Source organism: Bos taurus, chromosome 5 (genome assembly GCF_002263795.3).
Source record: "Bos taurus isolate L1 Dominette 01449 registration number 42190680 breed Hereford chromosome 5, ARS-UCD2.0, whole genome shotgun sequence".
NCBI classification, from domain to species: domain Eukaryota; kingdom Metazoa; phylum Chordata; class Mammalia; order Artiodactyla; family Bovidae; genus Bos; species Bos taurus.
Genome location: NC_037332.1, coordinates 6,034,933 through 6,052,068, shown reverse-complemented (window position 1 = coordinate 6,052,068; position 17,136 = coordinate 6,034,933). Strand labels below are relative to the sequence as shown.

The 17,136-nt window shown below is 40.8% G+C and overlaps 1 protein-coding gene and 1 non-coding gene across 2 annotated transcripts in view; both read left to right on the top strand.

Annotated features, from left to right (window-relative positions):
• Nucleotides 1-17,136, top strand: part of LOC132345377 (uncharacterized) — a 164,751-nt gene that overhangs the window by 122,778 nt on the left and 24,837 nt on the right. The gene's annotated exons all lie outside the window — the stretch shown is intronic.
• LOC112446854 (U7 small nuclear RNA) lies at nt 8,577-8,635 on the top strand. The gene has a single exon (XR_003034940.1). It is a non-coding gene; the product is annotated as a U7 small nuclear RNA (small nuclear RNA).

Sequence of the window (17,136 nt, the reverse complement as noted above, 5' to 3'; positions counted from 1 at the left end):
TAGTCTCCTTCCTCGCTTTTTGGTGCCCAGGCCTGTACAAACAACCTAGAACCAAGCAGATGTTTAAAACCCAGGAGACACCATTCAAGCACACCAGGTAAGATATTTGGATGTGCAACCAAAAGTGAGTTTGCTTTCCCCACAAACGGATTCTACAGAGTGTTTCCTGCTTCCCAAAGAGACCTCAAAAATCAAATTATTTTTTTCTTTAAGTAGCAGTCATGCTCGACCCCTAGGATCCTGATAAGAAGTAATTTTATACTCCAGGAATGAAAACACTCATCTTTTAATATTGTTTGGGAAATAAAGACCCACGGGATTCAAATATTTTTCCCAACATTAAAATAAACTGGATGTTAGTGATAAGAATGAGTTTGAAACTGGAAGTAGTTGAAGCCCTGACTAGTCCCAGATAATGAGACAGAAGCACTCACCTTTTTGTTTGAGTGAGAAAAGAGTAACAGATGTGCTGTTCATTTGTGCACAAAGGGAGGAAAAAGGACGTTCTAAAACTCTTCTCCTGGCTTGACAGAGAAACCTCATAAATATCTCATTGCCTTTTAAAAAGTAGAGATATCAGTTTTAAAATAATTACTAGGGAAGCAAATTATTAAGATAACCAATTAGAACTGCAGACTGTTGGAGGTTGCAGGGAAACTTCAGAGGACACAAAAGCAATCTTTCTGCAAGTCTGTCTGTCTTTAAAAGATTCCTTTGAAAAAGAATGCATTTGAATCAGTCCTAATGAGGTGGATGAAACTGGAGCCTATTATACAGAGTGAAGTAAGCCAGAAAGAAAAACACCAATACAGTTTACTAATGCATATATATGGAATTTAGAAAGATGGTAACGATGACCTTATATGCAAGACAGCAAAAGAGACACAGATGTAAAGAAGTCTTTTGGAATCTGTGGGAGAAGGCAAGGGTGGGATGATTTGAGAGAATAGCATTGAAACATGTATATTATCATATGTGAAATAGATCGCCAGTCCAGGTTCAATGCATGAGACAGGGCGCTCAGGGCTGGTGCACTGGGATGATCCAGAAGGATGGGATGGGGAGGGAGGTGGGAGGGGGGTTCAGGATGGGGAACACATGTACATCCATCGCTGATTCGTGTCAGTGTATGGCAAAACCACTACAGTATTGTAATTAGCCTCCAATTAAAATAAATTTAAAAAAGATTCCTTTGTATAAATATCTTGCAGAGACAGTTTTATAGTAGCAGAACACAACACAAGATTATATGTTTTTACAGGTATCTCCAAACTGAAAAGAAAGTAAGGCTGGTACTTTTGTGAACATCCTAGATTCAAGCCTTTATCAGAAATACCTTGGGAATTCTCTGGTGGTCCAGGAGTTAGAATGCCACATTTGCATTGCTGAGGACACGGGTTCAATCCCAGTTTGGGAACTAAGATCCTGCATGCCCTCGTGGAGTGGCAGAGACCAAGCCAACACAAACAAAACCCTAACCCTGACCTTCATGTTACTGAAGTGCTTATCAGTAACATGCGCCTAATTCTTTATAAGAGAAGAAAGAACATCTCTTTCTCTTTGCTTTTCTGAAAAATGTCAGGGGCAGTTTGAGAGAAAAAGGCAAAGCTAAAACGTACTTTCTCAAAGTTTGTTTGTTAGAATCTTTGGTGGCAGTTGATACAGACCCAGCTGAAACAGAGGAGGAAGAACGGAATGTGTTATGAGGAACGAGACTGTCTCACAGAACCCAAGGGCAACGACGTGGCAGGACCTTGACAGCTGACTGGAACCAGGTTCCCCAGCAGCAGGCAGAAAGCAGAAGAGGCTCTCCATCCTGGGTCTCCACTTTCCCTTCAAGTCTCCAATTTCATCTGTTCTCCAAACCACGGGGCAGAAGATATTCACCATCTACAACTCCTTCTCTAGAATTTAAGACAGTTGAAATCTTTGATCAACAAATATCTTTCAATCAACAAATATCTGTTAAGTTGTTGCTATTGCATGGTTCTCAGTAGACAGTAATAAAAAAAAAAAAATAGACCAATTTGTTCCCCTTCTAGAACTAGATTCTCATGAGACAGATAGTCAATAAACAAGTAAATACAGAAAATTGTGTCTGGTGGTTGGAAGCAACATGATGAAAATAAAAGCAGTATAGAGGGAGAGAATTATAGAGGTGCTAGTTTAAATAAAATTAATGGTCAAGGAAGCCTCTTTGAAAGGTGATATTTGGCAATAACCTAAAAGAAAAAGAAAGAGTAAGCCATGCTAATACTTGGGAGATAATGGGTTTTGATGCTCTGAGTTTTGGTAGATTCCCAGTCTCCAAGAAGTTTCTTTTACAATTATTATTAATTTTTATAGGACTATAGTTGCTTTACAATGTTCTGTTAGTTGCGCAGCAAAGTGGTCAGTTATACATATACATTTGTATATATACAGGCTTCCCTAGGGGCTCAGATGGTAAAGAATCTGCCTGCAATGTGGGAAACCTGGGTTGGATCCCTGGGTTGGGAAGATCCCCTGGAGGCGGGCATGGCAACCCACTCCAGTATTCTTGCCTGGAGAATGCCTGGCAGGCTACAGTCCGTGGGGTCACAAAGAGCTGGACGTGACTGAGAGACGAAGCGCAGCACATGTATACACGCATATGTATCTCCATATGTGCACCACGGAGCGCTGAGTGGAGCTCCCTGTGCTGTACGATAGTTTCTCACTAGTTACCTAGCAGGGTGTTTGTGTCAGTCCCAATCTCCCAATTAATCTTGCCCCACCTTCCCCCCTTGGTAAGCCTGAGTTTGTCTTCCACATCTGTGACTCTATTTCTGCTTTGCAAAACGTTCTAGGTCCACCCCTGTCTCTGCAAATGTCATATTTCACTCCTTTTAATGGCTAAGTAATATGCCATCACCGTGTTCACTATTCATTCCTCTGTAGACGGATATTTATGTTGCTTCCATGTCCTGGCTATTGTAAATCATGCTGCGATGAACGTCGGGGTGCATGTATCCTTTAGAATTACGATTTTCTCCAGATATATGCCCAAGAATGGGATTGCAGGATCATATGGTAGCTCTATTTTTAGTTTTTTAAGGTATTCCCAAGCTCTTCTCCATAGTGGCTACACCAATGTACATTCCCACCAACAGTGTAGGAGGGTTCCCTTTCTCCCAAACCCTCTCCAGCATTTTGTTTGTAGAACAACAAACTTCTTAAAGTGATCAAGTGAATCCTTCTACTGGACGATGCTAGTCCAGGCAGGGAATGCAGTGATTCCTGTGCCTCTAGCAGGCCCTAGATCTGCCCCATGATGAGTCTCTTGTTCATCTCTGGCCACAGAACACCAGCACCAATGCCAAGGGCCGCAGTTCTTCACAAGACTTTCGGGAGAATGTCTCAACTCTTTCAGCCAACCTCGGATGGCAATCCTAAGAGGAGCTGAGGTGAGGGGATGTCTAAGTGCATGCAGGGAACTTTCTTCTCATCCCCACACCTCCATCAGCTCCCAGATAAACCCTAAAGATAAATATACAATCTAAGTCGTAGTACACTTGTATATAAGCAACTTCAAAATAAGTCCCCAAAGTGAATTCGTTTCTTCCACCCCTCCCCATGTAAACACATATACACACACAGAAGAGAACACTGCTCACAAGGCACCCAGTTGAAAGTTCTGGCACCAACACTGGCTGTGCTCATTGGTTACAGCTCATTTAGCTCTCTCTAGCTAGACTTCCCTCCTGAGTTTACGGCCCCATGTTGTTGCAAGCTGGGTTCCCCAGGAACTGACTCAAACTGAGGACATGTGCATGACATTTATTAAGGAGTGCCTGTGTATTAACACCCATGGAAGGGAAGAGAAGGGGAAGGAAGGAAGCTGGAGTGGATGAAGGAGAAGTCAAATTGTGATTCAGCCTCAATGACAGCCTTGGTCAATGCCCCAGGGAGCTCTGGAGCTAGGATGACTCTCCATAGCTGCCCCGTGTGTGTGCAGACTAAGTCGCTTCAGTCGTGTCTGACTCTGTGTCGGCCTATAGACTACAGCCCACCAGGCTCCTCTGTCCATGGAATTCTCCAGGCAAGAATCCTGGAGTGGGTTGTCATGCCCCGTTCCAACGGATCTTCCTGACCCAGGGATCAAACCCGCGTCTCTTCTGTCTCCTGCATTGGCAGGCAGGTTCTTTACCACCAGCATCACCTAGGAAGCCGTAGCTGTCCAAGTCGGTTGGGCCAAAGTGGCAGGACTTTTGTGTTCTCGCATCAGTGGTTTTGAGGAAGCCCAGGCCACATAGAGAGGCCATGTGTACGTGTTCCAGGCAAAAGCCCCGCTAAGGTCCCCGCCAACAGCCCACATCCTCCCACACACACGTGGATGAGGAAGCCTCAGAATGACCCCAGCCACAGCTGTCTGACTTCAACCCCGCCGAGAGACTAGGGGGTTGAAGTCCCGTCAGCCCCAACACTGTAAGAGATAATAATTAGGTACAGACCACTGCTCCACGCTATGCAGCTGAGGCGGTGTGTTACACAGCTGCAGATAGCCAAAACATTGAAGAGCCCTCCCCGCGGGGCTGAAGCAGGTCTATCTCAACCTCTTCTAGTCAGAAGCACTTAATATTCTTGTCTTCAGATCTAACCATCATATCAAAGTTCCTATCACAATTTCTTTCAAGAGATCTTAAGATCTGCCTTTCATTTTCCTGAGGTAGACAAGCAGATAATTTTCCTGTAATGCGTGGCATGTGGATGGTGAGTCCAAGGACAGTGAAGCAACAGTTTATTTTCTGTGGAGATCACTTGCAGTACGCCCCAAACCAAGTAGCTGTATCCAGGGGGACATTGTAATTCATTATTGTGACTTTTACCTGCTCACATTTACTAGTCCTTTCTGAGACTTTACCACAGTAAGTAAAAAAATAAATCACTTTAAAGGAAAAAAGTCAATAGCGAAAGAAAAAAATTTTAAGTTGACAGAAGCCATTGAAGGATTTAAAAAGGAGGATAACAAGTTCTCAGATTTACATATTTAAAACAATGCTGCTTCTGTTGTGTGGAGGATATAAGAAGGAAGATGAATTAGGAGGCTGTGGCAGTCATCTCCAGGAAAGATGATAGATGAGAATCAAGAGGATTTGATGCCAGAGGCTTCTGTGGTGGCTCAGACCGTAAAGAACCTGCCTGCAATGCAGGAGACCTGGGTTGGGAAGATCCCCTGGAGAAGGGAATGGCAACCCACTGCAGTATTCTTGCCTGGAGAATCCCATGGCCAGAGGAACCTGTGGGGCTACAGTCCATGGGGTCTCAAAGAGTCAGACACAACTGAGCAACTAACACTTAGATGTGGAAGGTAACAAGAGTGAAATTATCAAGGATAATTTCTAGGTTTCTGGGATGAGCAGCTGGAAGAAAAGGCTGAAAGAAAAGCAGAATTGGAAGAGAGGAAAAGATCAAAAAGTTCAGGGTTTTTCTAATGTTAATGAAATAATTTATCAGCAGTGCTGAGTCTCAGTTGTGGCATGCACAGTCTTTACTGGCCGCGTGTGAACTCAGCTGAGGCATGTGGGGTCTAGTTCCCTGACCACGGGTGGAACCCGGACCCCCTGCATTGGCAGCGTGGAGTCTTAGCCAGCGGCCCACCAGGGACCAATAGGAAGTCTCCCAAAAGTTCAGTTTAGCCATGTTCAAATTCACATACTTCCATGAATGAAAATGCCAGGAACAATTGGTTGGATAATACCCTCTGGAACCCCAGAGAGAGGTGTGGACTGGAAGGGGAAAATTAAGAGAACAATCCAAATTGCAAATGTGCTCCCGCATGTGTTGTTGCTTAATCAAATGTGCTCGTTATTTCCTTTAACATCTTCAAAAAGTATAGTTTGGCCTTGCAGAAATGCAAATATGCCTTTTTTGCAAAGTGGCTGCAAAATGTCTGCCATCTGGTGGACAGTCACGGAGAGGGCTATAAATTTACTTCAACCGAAGGAATAGAAACGTTTTTACTGACAAGTAGCACAAATCTTTTTAATGTCATTGTCTTACTAATAAACATTCACATCTTTATATTTCTCATTATGGAAAATTGGTTGCCATATTTAAACCTAAATCACATCAAAGTGTGAAGCACTGAAAAGATTTATAAAAGGAATGTTTAGTTTCATAAAGTATTAAAACCAACATTAAGAATAATTCTCCAAATTGGATATTCTAGGAACTACACCAGAAACGATGTAGTCTTTGGGCTGTTTGACAGAAAGTAAATTAATATTTGGGGCTTTCCTGATTGCTCAGATGGTAAAGAATCTGCCTGCAATGCAAGAGACCCAGGTTTAATCCCTGGGGCATGAAGATCCCCTGGAGGAGGGAACGGCAACCCACTCCAGTATTCTTGTCTGAGATTCCCATGGACAGAGGATCCTGGTGGGCTCCAGTCCATGGGGTCGCAAAGAGTCAGACATGAATATTTATTTTTTCCCTCAGGTGACAACCGTTGATTTCTGGAGCTGGCTTATCCAGGCTCTTGAGAGCTGACTGGGCATGCTGACTGGGCACATCTCTCCCCAACTGTATGTTCTGTGATTTCAGACTGGTAGCTTGAAATTGGCCATGGTGGGAGTGTTTATACTAAAGAAGTCAACAAAGACTTCAAATCAGAATTTCCTCTTTGTTTTTGCTTTCAGAAAGCCAGTTTATAGGCACATCATGCATGGATCACTTTTATCTCTTGATTCCACCAATTTTTAATAAAAGCAATCCATGGAACATTTGTTTTAAAATTTTTTATTTTATTTAAACACACATTTCTAAATTTGGGTGTCCATGGAATCTTTTAGGAAATAATATTTGAATTTTATACTTTTAGTTGGAGGAGACCGGAGTGAATTTCTTAGGTTATTTATGACCAAAATGACATAAAAACAATGTATCTCAAATTTTTGCTGTCTCATTACCAATACTGGCAGTTGGATTTCCTGATGTGATGATTGTCAGCTAATCGGTACAATTAATCATTATATAGCTCCAAAATTGGCAGAAATCGAAAAGTTCTCAGTACACATCAGTGGAGGAACATGTGCTTTGAGAATGTCCTGATCTATTTCTAGAGGGGTGGACTTGAGAGGGATAGTTCAGTTCAGTCCCTCAGTCGTGTCTGACTCTTTGCAACCGCATGGACTGCAGCACTCCAGGCCTCGCTGTCCATCACCAACTCCCAGAGCTTACTCAAACCCATGTCCATTGAGTCAGTGAGGCCATCCAACCATCTCATCCTCTGTCATCCCCTTCTTCTCCTGCCTTCAATCTTTCCCAGCATCAGGGTCTTTTCCAGTGAGTCAGCTCTTTCCATCAAGTGACCAAAATAATGGAGTTTCAGCTTCAGCATCAATCCTTTCGATGAATATTCAAGGCTGATTTCCTTTAGGATAGACTGGTTGGATCTCCTTGCAGTCCAAGGGACTCTCAAGAGTCTTCTCCAACACCACAGTTCAAAAGCATCAGTTCTTTGGCACTCAGCTTTCTTTATAGTCCAACTCTCACATGACTACTGGAAAAACCATAGCTTTGATTAGACGGACCTTTGTTGGCTAAGTAATGTCTCTGCTTTTTAATATGCTGTCAAGGTTGGTCATAACTTTTCTTCCAAGGAACAAGCATCTTTTAATTGCATGGCTGCAGTCACCATCTGCAGTGATTTTGGAGCCCCCAAAAATAGTCTGTCACTGTTTCCACTGTTTCCCCATTTATTTGCCACGAAGTGATGGGACCAGATGCTATGATCTTAGTTACCTGAATGTCTTTTGTGTTTGTCTGATGACTAAGCAGCAGTCCCTCTGATGTTTCCTGAGGGCAGGGTGATCAGCTTACCTTTGTCTCTACATTGCCTTAAAGAAGCTTAAACCATAAGGGGGCTCATTTTTAAAAATAAATCTCTTCTTAACACATAAAGACAAGTCCTAGACAGAGAGCTATTGGATCAGGTACTTTATGTTCAGTTCTTCACCATGCCATATTCTAAAATAGGATTTTCAGATCTTATGGGTTCTATAAACTCACAGATAAAAGAGAAGGCAGCTCTCTGCTTTCTGAAACAGAAATGATGAGGCCTGTTTCATGTCAGCGGAGGTTCGATAAGGCAGAGAAATTTCGCTCAGTGGGAGAAGTCACAGGTTCCTCCGTTAGTGTTCAATGGTAAGTGTCTGTACTTTGTAATTGGTGCAGGTGGATTGAGATGATGATTTGATCTCCAACTCAAAGGGCAAAGGAGACAGCAGTATTGGATATTAAGGGTGACAACTGGGAAAGTTTTACTAATGTAATATGGTCACAGCCAGGTAGATTTACCTTTCACTTCCTTGTGGATGTCAATCTTTGTATCTCCAACACCCAGCAAAAAAAATCTCAAGAGTTATCTGTTTAGTTTTTACAAAGTTATAAAGGTAAAAATAAATGCAATCATGTTTTTAATGCCTGCAAGTTCCATGAGGTTAGAGGTCATATCTGTCTTGTAAATATTGTATCCTCAGTGTCTGGCATATGGTAGGGAATTCATAAATGTTTATTGAATGAACATTTCTAATATAGATATTAGGAATGATATTAAATACTGGATCTATTTAAATTTGTGTTGCAGGTATTCTGGCTTACCCAGAATGCCATTCTATTTTGGGTTCTTTTGTTTTGTTCTTTAAAAATATTTATTTTGCTTTCCTCCCCTTTTCACAAAATGAAGGAACCTGAAGTAAAGGCAGAAAAACATGTCTTAGGCAAAGTTATATTAGTTTTACTTGTCAATAGTTTCTTTCCTTCTTAAGAAACAAATGTTTCTTGAATAGTTTGTAGTTAAAATTTATAATCTTTCTGGTCAGCATCCTCTGTCATCTGAACTTTGAAGATCTAATTAACCCTATTTCCTTTCACTTTCTCAACATGCTGTTTGTTGGAGACCTATCTCCTTTGTGTGACATGGTTACGTCATGCTTTTGCTTTCTTCATGTCCCTTCTAACCACTTTTCGCTTACACAAAGAGGTCGGTTCTCGAAACCACACCTCATAGCTGAGACTTTCCATGAGACTTTCTTTGAAATTCTCTCAAATTCAGCACTGGAATAGATATTTTGGGGCTTCCTGTGGCTCAGCTGGTAAAGAATCTGCCTGCAATGTCGGAGACCTGGGTTCGATCCCTGGGTTACGAAGATCCCCTGGAGGAGGGCAAGGCAACCCACTTCAGTACTTTTACCTGAAGAATCCCACAGACAGGGGAGCCTGGCAAGCAAAGTCCTTGGGGTCACAAAGATCTGGACACAACTGAAGCAACTTAGCATGCACACACACATGTGTCTTTGTAGTACAAAATGTCACCACTGAGCCCTGGGGACACAGGGATCAACAGTCAGTAGTGTCAGTCCAATGACATTACACAGACAGTGTCATGGCGCACTTCCCTGGCAGTCCTGTGGTTAGGACTCGGCACTTCCATACAGGGGCATGGGTTCAATCCCTGATCAGGGAACTAAGATCCCATAAGCTATTTGGCATGGCCAAAACCAACCAACAAACAAAAAGTGTCATGGGTCTTTGTTTATGCCAGACGCATGCTCAGTTTGGACTCCAGGCAGGAAAATCTTTCCTATCACAGCTCAATGGCCAGAGGAATACGTGATCAATTTCCACAGAGAGAGTGCAAACTCAGAATATTCAGGATGCAGAGACCAAGCTACAGAATCATCTAGTCAGGTTCAGTGAGTAAAGATTCTTATGTAGCAGTACAATAACAGTTTATTCCTTGGGATTTTCTTTTCAATATATAGGGTGAAAAAATGAGACGTGGAAATACTTTGCAGAAAGGGACCTACCTTCACTGAGTACTGACCAAGTGCCACAATTTTCAGTGTAACAGATGTAGCATAGGTGTGCCTTTCTTGGTTCTCTGCTCATCACACTCTGGGAGAACATCCAACCATAACGTTAATTTCCAAGACTCATCATCCTCTATTTTTCCTATGTAGAGGAAGACCTGCATACATGAATGCTCTGATTTGCTATTAAGGTCATTCTCTGTTATTTGTCTAAATTTAAAGTGGTTTCACATAATTCAAAAAGATACATGCACCCCAGTGTTCATTGCATCACTATTTACAATAGCCAATACATGGAAGCAACCTACATGTCCACTGACAGAGGAACAGATAAAAAGATGTGGCATATATAGAAAATGGAATATTACTCGGTCATAAAAAATGAAATAATACGATTTGCAGCTACATGGATGGACCTATGGATTGTCATAATGATTGAAGTAAGTCAGACAGACAAATATCATATGAAGTTGTTTATATGTTCAGTTCAGTTCAGTTGCTTGGTCATGTCTGACTCTTTGCGACCCATGAATCACAGCACTCCAGGCCTCCCGGTCCATCATCAACTCCTGGAGTTCACCCAAACCCACGTCCATCGAGTCAGTGATGCCATCCAACCATCTCATCCCCTGTCGTCCCCTTCTCCTCCTGCCCTCAATCTTTCCCAGCATCAGGGTCCTTTCCAATGAGTCAACTCTGCGCATCAGGTGGCCAAAATATTGGAGTTTCAGCTTTAGCATCAGTCCTTCCAATGAACACCCAGGACTGATCTCCTTTAGGATGAACTGGTTTGATCTCCTTGCAGTCCAAGGGACTCTCAAGAGTCTTCTCCAACATCACAGTTCAAAAGCATCAATTCTTCGGTGCTCAGCTTTCTTTATAGTCCAACTTTCACATCCATATATGACCACTGGAAAAACCATAGCCTTGACTAGACGGACCTTTGTTGACAAAGTAATGTCTCTGCTTTTTAATATGCTGTCTAGGTTGGTCATAACTTTCCTTCCAAAGAGTAAGTGTCTTTTAATTTCATGGCTGCAATCATCATCTGCAGTGACTTTGGAGCCCAGAAAAATAAAGTCAGCCGCTGTTTCCCCATCTATTTGCCATGAAGTGATGGGACTGGATGCCATGATCTTAGTTTTCTGAATGTTGAGCTTTAAGCCAACTTTTTCACTCCCCTCTTTCACTTTTATCAAGAGGCTCTTTAGTTCTTCTTCACTTTCTGCCATAAGGGTGGTGTCATCTGCATATCTGAGGTTATTGATATTTCTCCTGGCAATCTCAATTCCAGCTTGTGCTTCCTCCAGCCCAGCATTTCTAATGATGTACTCTGCATATAAGTTAAAGAAGCAGGGCGACAATATACAGCCTTGACGTACTCCTTTTCCTATTTGGAACCAGTCTGTTGTTCCATGTTCAGTTCTAATTGTTGCTTCCTGACGGGCATACAGGTTTCTCAAGAGGCAGGTCAGGTGGTCTGTTATTCCCATCTCTTTCAGAATGTTCCACAGTTTATTGTGATCCACACAGTCAAAGGCTTTGGCATAGTCAATAAGGCAGAAATAGATGTTTTTCTGGAACTCTCTTGCTTTTTCGATGATCCAGCAGATGTTGGTCATTTGATCTCTGGTTCCTCTGCCTTTTCTAAAACCATCTTGAATATCTGGAAGTTCACAGTTCACGTACTGCTGAAGCCTGGCTTGGAGAATTTTAAGCATTACTTTACTAGCGTGTGAGATGAGTGCAATTGTGTGGTAGTTTGAGCATTCTTTGGCATTGCCTTTCTTTGGGATTGGAATGAAAACTGACCTTTTCCAGTCCTCATATATATATATATATATATATATATATATATATGCTTATATGTGGAATCTTAAAAAATGGTACAATTGAACTTATTTACAGAACAGAAATAGAGTCACAGATGTAAAAAACAAACTTATAGCAACTGGGGGGAAAGTGGGGGAATGGAAAAGTTTGGATACCAATACTGAATATGCATCTGTGCTATATTGCTTCAGCTGTGTCCAACTCTTTGTGACTCTATGGACTGTAGCCTGCCACGTTACTCTGTCCATGGGATTCTCCAGACAAGAATACTGAAGTGGGTTGCCATGCCGTCCTCCAGGGGACCTTCCCAACCCAGGGATCAAACCCATGTTCTTTTGAGTCTCCTGCACTGGCTGGCAGGTTCTTTACCACTAGAGCCACTGGGGAAGCCCGGCATACACACACTGCTATGTATAAGATGGGCTTCCCCAGTGGCTCTAGTCGTGAAGAACTCACAAGCCAATGCAGGAGACTTAAAAGATACAAGTTTGATCCCTGAGTTGGAAAGATCCCCTCGAGGGGGGCATGGCAACCCACTCCAGTATTCTTGCCTGGAGAATCCCATGGACAGAGGAGCCTGGTGGACTACAGTCCATAGGGTCACAAAGAGTCAGACACGACTGAAGAGACTTAGCACACATGCATATATAAAATAATTAATAGGGACCTACTGTATGGCACAGGGAACTCTAGTCAATACTCTGAAATAACCCATATGGGAAAAGAATCTTAAAGCAAGTGGATATATATATATATATATATATATATATATAACTGATTTACTTTGCTGCACACTTGAAACCAACACATTATAAATCAACTATATCCCAATAAAATTTTTTTTAAATAATAGTGGTTTCAGAGGAACTTACCTAGCTCTTTATCATTTTTTAATGACAGTATTTACCATAGCTACATTTTAAATTGTTATATCTGTTCTTATATTGTGGTTTTTTAAATTAAATTAATTTTGTTACTTAATAGCTGTCTCAGTCTTAAGTAAGGACAGGAATTATCATTGCAATGGGGAAAGTAGTTGCCCATTAAAGTAGTCAAAAGTAGTTGGAGGGGAAATTAGTTGCCATTGAAAGAGAGCCACTCAATGGAGAAAAGGCAGTCTCTTTGATAAATAGTGCTGGGAAAGTTGGATATTCACATATAAAATAGTGAAAATAGGCTCCTATCTTACACCACTCACAAAAATTAACTCAAAATGAATTAATGACTTAAATGTAAGACCTGAACCATAGAACTCCTAGAAGAAAACAGAGGGAAAAAAATTCCTTGACATGGGTTTTGGCAATAATATTTTGATATGTCACCTAAGCAAAAATAAACAAGTTGGGCTACATAAAACTAAAAAACTTATTCAGAGCAAAAGAAATAATCAGCAAAGTAAAAAGACAACCATGGAATGGGAAAAAAAATATTTGTGAACAGATATCTGATAAGGGGTTATTACCCAAAATATATGAAGAACTTACACAACTCAATAGCCAAAAAATTCCCCCAAAACAAAAAAACCTAAATGAAAAAACCCAAGTAATCCAGTTACAAGATGGGCAAAAGACTTGAATAGACATTTTTCAAGAAAAGATATATGAAAGGCCAACAGGTGCATGAAAAGAGGCTCAACATCCCATCATTAGGGAAATGCAAATTAAAGCTACAGTGTGATATCACCTATGCCTGTTAAAGTAGCCTCATCCAAAGGATAAGAGGAAAAATTCCGGTGAGGATGTGGAGAAAGGGGAGCCCTTGGGTACTATTGGTGAGAATGTAAACCGTACAGCCACAGGGAAGACAATATAGAGGATCCTCAAAACTTAAAAATAGAACTACTATATGATCCAGCCAAATCCACTTCAGGAATATATCCAAAGGAAGCAAAAATACTAACTTGAAGAGAGTATCTGCATCCCCATGTTCATAGCAGCATTATTTATAACAGCCAAGACATGGGAAAAACCTAAATGTCTGTCCACAAATGCATGGATAAAGAAATTCAGTATATACATAGAATAGAATATCATTCAGCCATAAAAATGAAGGAAGCCTGCCATCTATAACAACATGGATCCACCTTGAGGGCATTATTCTAAGCGAAATAACTCAGGCAGAGAGAGACAAATACTATATGATCTCACTCAAATGCAGAATCTTGAAAAACAAAACACTAAACTCGAAGAAAAAGAGATTAGATTTGTGGTTATCAGAAGTGGGAGGGTGTCAGGGAAGGCAGAATTGGAGGAAGATGGTCAAAAGATACAAATTTCTACAACCTAAATGTCCATCTACTGATGAATGGATAAAGAAGAGATGGTGTATATGTATACAGTGGAATACTTCTCAGCCACTAAAAGAATGAAATGATGCCATGTGCAGCAACATGGATGGACCTAGGGATTGTCATAAGTGAAGTAAGTCAGGCAAATACAGATACCATATGCTATTACTTATATGTGGAATCTAAAAAAAAACTGGTGACAAATTAACCTCATTTATAAAACAGAGACTCAGAGACATAGGAAAGGAACTTATGGTAACCAAAGGGGAAAGATGGAAGGGAAGGATAAATTAGGAATATAGAAGTAACATATCAGTTCAATTCAGTTCAGTCGCTCAGTCGAGTCCAATTCTTTGTGACCCCATGGACTGTAGCATGCCAGGCTTCCCTCTCCATCACCAGCTCCCTAAGTTTGCTCAAACTCATGTCCATCGAGTCAGTGACACCATCCAACCATCTTATCCTTTGTCATCCACTTCTCCTCCTGCCTTCAATCCTTCCCAGCATCAGGGTCTTTTCCAATGAGTCAGTTCTTCACATCAGGTGGCCAAAGTAATGGAATTTCAGCTTCAGCATCAGTCCTTCCAATGAATATTCAGGACTGATTTCCTTTAGGATTGATTGGTTGGATCTCCTTGCAGTCCAAGGGACTCTCAAGAGTCTTCTCCAACACCACAGTTCAAAAGCATCAATTCTTCTGCACTCAGCTTTCTTTGTAGTCCAACTCTCACATCGGTACACGACTACTGGAAAAACCATAGCTTTGACTAGATGGTCCTTTGTTTGCAAAGTAATGTCTCTGCTTTTTAATATGCTGTCTAGGTTGGTCATAACTTTCCTTCCAAGGAGCAAGCGTCTTAATTTCATGGGTGCAGTCACCATCTGCAGTGATTTTGAAGCCCCCCCAAAAATAAAAGTCTGTCACTGTTTCCATTGTTTCCCCATCTATTTGCCATGAACTGATGGGACCAGATGCCATGATCTTAGTTTTTTTAATGTTGAGTTTTAAGCCAATTTTTTCACTCTCCCCTTTCACTTTCATCAAGAGGCTCTTCAGTTCTTCTTCACTTTCTGCCGTAAGGGTGGTGTCTTCCACTTACAAGATATAAGTACTAGGGATGTAAGGTACAGCATCATAGCTATAGTTAACACTGCTGTGTGACGTATAGGAAAGTTGTTGAGAGTAAATTTTAAACGTTATTACAAGGAAAAATATTTTTTGTTTTTTTTTTCTTTTATCTGTATGAGATAATGGATTCTAGCTAAACATTACCATAATATGTATAATATATTGTACCACAATATATGTACCATTTGCTGTATACCTTAAACTTATTCAGTGATGTATGTCAATCATATCTCAATAAAGCTGGAAATAAAATAAAAAGGGAGAGCCCCCTGAGCAGGATATTTTCCTAAGACAGGTCTTGTGAGTGTGCGTGTGTGTTTGCACACGCACACTCAGTCGTGTCTGACTCTGTGATCCTATGGACTGTAGCCTGCCAGACTCCTCTGTCCATGGGATTCTCCAGGCAAGGTTACTGGAGTGGGTTGCTTTGCCCTCCTCCAGAGGATCTTCCTGACCCAAGGATTCAACCCACGTCTCTTGTGTCTCCTGTATTGGCAGGCGGATTCTTTACCACAGATCTAAGGTGGTGTTAAGGAATCTCTGGATACAATCATATCATAGCAACCAATGGTCCATGTTAAAAGGCACAATTCCCTTTTTATTCTGTGAAAAGGAAAATGGAGGAAAGGCACATAAATACTTTAGCTATACAGAGGAGAAGAAACAAGGACTTGAAAACTGCACAGAACCTGGTTTCAAGTTCATTCCATCACTTCCTGTTTGAACTTGGAGAAGTTGTTTAATCTCTTTGTACCTTTTCTTATGAAAATCCAGATAGTAATGTCTAAGAGCTGTTGCAAGGATTAATTGACATTCAATTTAGCATAATAAATAGCATTTGCAAATCATTTGATAAATATATATAATTCTATGAGTGATATCTTTGTGATATATGGACCACAGAAAAGCTATAGATTCCTGCTATATTTGTCTAATGAGAAACTACAGATAACTAAAGTACTGACTGCATTTTTCATTTTCCCCTTTACATTTATATTGCAAACAGACGATTATAAAGCCGGTCTAGCATAACCATAATCTTCTAATATTTGTCAGGTTCCAGTTCTTGTAAGTGCTATAAAATTAAGTTCCTCACAGGTAAAGAACTGAATTTATCATCTTGCCTGACACAAACCCTTTCTTTTTTTGACTTCCTGATTTCTTTGAAGAGCATCACCTTCTCCCATGCTTGAAATGCGAGTCATTTTTGAAAACCATTTCTCCCTCCCCACCACCTACTGAACTTACTTCCTCATTCTTCTCAAAATCCATCTCCACTCATCTCCATTTCTAGGGCCACCACCCTAGCTCAGGCCTCCAACCTGTTTTTCTTGTCTCAAGTCTCTTTTCTCCACTAAATTCATCTATAGCTGCCAAACAATCTTAGGCAAATAATGACTGATCCTGTTTCACCCATTACCTCTGCCTCTATTGAAACACCCCTGGTAGCTCGCCATTGCTTACCAGATGAACTCCAGGTATCCAATACCTTCACAAGATGGCCATATACTAACTTTCTGGCCTTGTCTTAATAACTCTACTTTCTGCATCCTCCTCCTTGCCTTTCCCCAAACAAGGAGGAGGGTTTTTTTTTTTTTACCTCCATAAATCTATTATTATTTCTTATACATACTTTGAGAAACCTAAACTTTCATTTCTTCAAATCATCTCTCCCTTTAAAGACAAAACCAAACGCCATCTCTCTAACAAATGAAATAGTAGGTTTTCAGAAAATTCATTTTAAAGTGAATGAACTTACTTGATTCATTGATTAAATAAATTAATCAATAAATGTATAAGTGAAATAAATGAATGAATAAAATTCTACCCGGAAGGGCTAGGTTGATTACTGGAACAAGATCAAAATAATTGAAATGGAAATCATTAGAATATTAGTGTGGGATTTGATTAGGTAGATAAAAACGGAGGCAAGAAATCTTTACTTTGGCAAGAAGAATGGAGGGTTAGAAATGGGGAACTGAGTTGGAACCAAGAACAGAATATGATGGGTCATGCTTATTAGCAAGCAGAAAAGATCAATGAGAGAACAGTTA